This window comes from Triticum aestivum, chromosome 5B (assembly GCF_018294505.1).
Source record: "Triticum aestivum cultivar Chinese Spring chromosome 5B, IWGSC CS RefSeq v2.1, whole genome shotgun sequence".
In the NCBI taxonomy this organism is placed as follows: Eukaryota; Viridiplantae; Streptophyta; class Magnoliopsida; order Poales; family Poaceae; genus Triticum; species Triticum aestivum.
The window spans coordinates 389,532,887-389,536,509 of NC_057807.1; positions in this window are offsets into that span (position 1 = coordinate 389,532,887).

Below are 3,623 nucleotides of genomic sequence, written 5' to 3' on the forward strand. Positions count from 1 at the left end.
AAAATAAACATATGAAAGCAACAACGCAAGCTATTGATCTACAACATAATTTGCAAAATACTACCAGGACTAAGTTCATGATAAATTTAAGATCAATTAATCATATTACTTAAGAACTCTCACTTAGATAGACATCCCTCTAATCCTCTAAGTGATTACGTGATCCATATCAACTACACCATGTCCGATCATCACGTGAGATGGAGTAGTTTCAACAGTGAACATCAATATGTTGATCATATCTACTATATGATTCACGCTCGACCTTTCGGTCTCCGTGTTCCGAGGCCATATCTGTATATGCTAGGCTCGTCAAGTTTAACCTGAGTATTCCGCGTGTGCAACTGTTTTGCACCCGTTGTATTTTAACGTAGAGCCTATCACACCCGATCATCACGTGGTGTCTCAGCACGAAGAACTTTCACAACGGTGCATACTCAGGGAGAACACTTCTTGATAATTAATGAGAGATCATCTTAAAATGCTACCGTCAATCAAAGCAAGATAAGATGCATAAAGGATAAACATCACATGCAATCAATATAAGTGATATGATATGGCCATCATCATCTTGTGCTTGTGATCTCCATCTTGAAGCACCGTCGTGATCACCATCGTCACCGGCGCGACACCTTGATCTCCATCGTAGCATCGTTGTCGTTACGCCATCTATTGCTTCTACGACTATCGCTACCGCTTAGTGATAAAGTAAAGCAATTACAGGGTGTTTGCATTTCATACAATAAAGCGACAACCATATGGCTCCTGCCAGTTGCCGATAACTTCGGTTACAAAACATGATCATCTCATACAATAAAATATAGCATCACGTCTTGACCATATCACATCACAACATGCCCTGCAAAAACAAGTTAGACGTCCTCTACTTTGTTGTTGCAAATTTTACGTGGCTGCTACGGGCTGAGCAAGAAGCGTTCTTACCTACGCATCAAAACCACAACGATAGTTCGTCAAGTTAGTGCTGTTTTAACCTTCGCAAGGACCGGGCGTAGCCACACTCGATTCAGCTAAAGTGAGAGAGACAGACACCCGCCAGCCACCTTTAAGCATGAGTGCTCGTAACGGTGAAACCAGTCTCGCGTAAGCGTACGCGTAATGTCGGTCCGGGCCGCTTCATCTCACAATACCGCCGAACCAAAGTATGACATGCTGGTAAGCAGTATGAATTGTATCGCCCACAACTCACTTGTGTTCTACTCGTGCATATAACATCAACACATAAAACCTAGGCTCGGATGCCACTGTTGGGGAACGTAGTAATTTCAAAAAAAAATCCTACGCACACGCAAGATCATGGTGATGCATAGCAACGAGAGGGGAGAGTATTGTCCACGTACCCTCGTAGACCGTAAGCGGAAGCGTTATGACAACGCGGTTGATGTAGTCGTACGTCTTCACGACCCGACCGATCCAAGTACCGAACGTACGGCACCTCCGAGTTCAGCACACGTTCAGCTTGATGACGATCCCCGGACTCCGATCCAGCAAAGTGTCGGGGATGAGTTCCGTCAGCACGACGGCTTGATGACGATGATGATGTTCTACCGGTGCAGGGCTTCGCCTAAACTCCACGACGATATGACCGAGGTGGAATATGGTGGAGGGGGCATCACACACGGCTAAGGAACGACCTTGAAGATCAACTTGTGTGTCATGGGGTGTCCCCCTACCCCCATATATAAAGGAGCAAGGGGGGAGGAGGCCGGCCCTAGGAGGGGGCGCGCCAAGTGTGGAGTCCTACTAGGACTCCCTAGTCCTAGTAGGATTCCACCTCCCTTGTTGGAGTAGGAGAAGGGGAAAGAGTGGGAGAGGAAGAAGGAAAGGGGAGCTGCGCCCCTTGTCCAATTCGGACCAGAGGGGGGGCGCAGGCCTCCTTCCTTTTGGCCTCTCTCCTCTATTCCTGTATGGCCCAATAAGGCCCATATACTCCCCGACGAATTCCCGTAACTCTCCGGTACTCCGAAAAATACCCGAATCACTCGGAACCTTTCCGAACTCCGAATATAGTCGTACAATATATCGATCTTTACGTCTCGACCATTTTGAGACTCCTCGTCATGTCCCCGATCTCATACGGGACTCCGAACTCCTTCGGTACATCAAAACTCATAAACTCATAATATAACTGTCATCGAAACCTTAAGCGTGCGGACCCTACGGGTTCGAGAACTATGTAGACATGACCTAGAACTATTCTTGGTCAATAACCAATAGCGGAACCTGGATGCTCATATTGGCTCCTACATATTCTACGAAGATCTTTATCGGTCAAACCGCATAACAACATACGTTGTTCCCTTTGTCATCGGTATGTTACTTGCCCGAGATTCGATCGTCGGTATCCAATACCTAGTTCAATCTCGTTACCGACAAGTCTCTTTACTCGTTACGTAATGCATCATTCCGTAACTAATTCATTAGCTACATTGCTTGCAAGGCTTATAGTGATGTGCATTATCGAGAGGGCCTAGAGATACCTCTTCGACAATCGGAGTGACAAAACCTAATCTCGAAATACGCCAACCCAACATGTACCTTTAGAGACACTTGTAGTACTCCTTTATAATCACCCAGTTACGTTGTGACGTTTGGTAGCACCCAAAGTGTTCCTCCGGTAAACGGGAGTTGCATAATCTCATAGTTACAGGAACATGTATAAGTCATGAAGAAAGCAATAGCAACATACTAAACGATCAAGTGCTAGGCTAACGGAATGGGTCATGTCAATCTCATCATTCTCCTACTGAGGTGATCCCATTAATCAAATTACAACACATGTCTATGGTTAGAAAACATAACCATCTTTGATTAATGAGCTAGTCAAGTAGAGGCATACTAGTGACTATATGTTTGTCTATGTATTCACACATGTATCATGTTTCCGGTTAATACAATTCTAGCATGAATAATAAACATTCATCATGAAATAAGGAAATAAATAATAACTTTATTATTGCCTCTAGGGCATATTTCCTTCATTTTTAACATATTTTTTCTGGGTCAGAGTTATCGTGGTATTTATACCTCAGTTATCATGTCTGCGGCGTGTATATCACCATGCGATTTACAAATAAGTTACCAGGGGTGTTTGTCAAGAACTTATTCCTAGGTTTAAATTACTCCTCCGTGTTTGTATGCAAATTATCAGCTCTGTGGTGCTTAAATTATCACGTTATTTACATAGAAGTTATCGAAGTATGTTTCAATAACTTTCCCCCCTAGGTTATAAACCCAACTTGGCATACATGGACCACACGAAGAACTGGAAAAAAAAGATGACTCGGCATGAGAGAAAAAAATCGAGGGTATGTTTCAACAATATTTTTCCCAGGTCAATAGTTACAATGGTATTTATACATGAGTTATCAGCACTGTGTTGTGTATATAACCATGTTATTTCCACAGAAGTTATAGGGATATGATTTCAATAACTATTTTTTCTCCATATTAAAAATTTATCATGGTGTTTATAAGTAAGTTACCACGTCTGTTGTGCGAAATTATCGTGCTATTTACACAATAGCTACCGGGGGTATGTATTTCAATAAGTAATGCCGGGTCAAAATTTTACCATGATGTTTCTACATGAGTTATCACCTCCG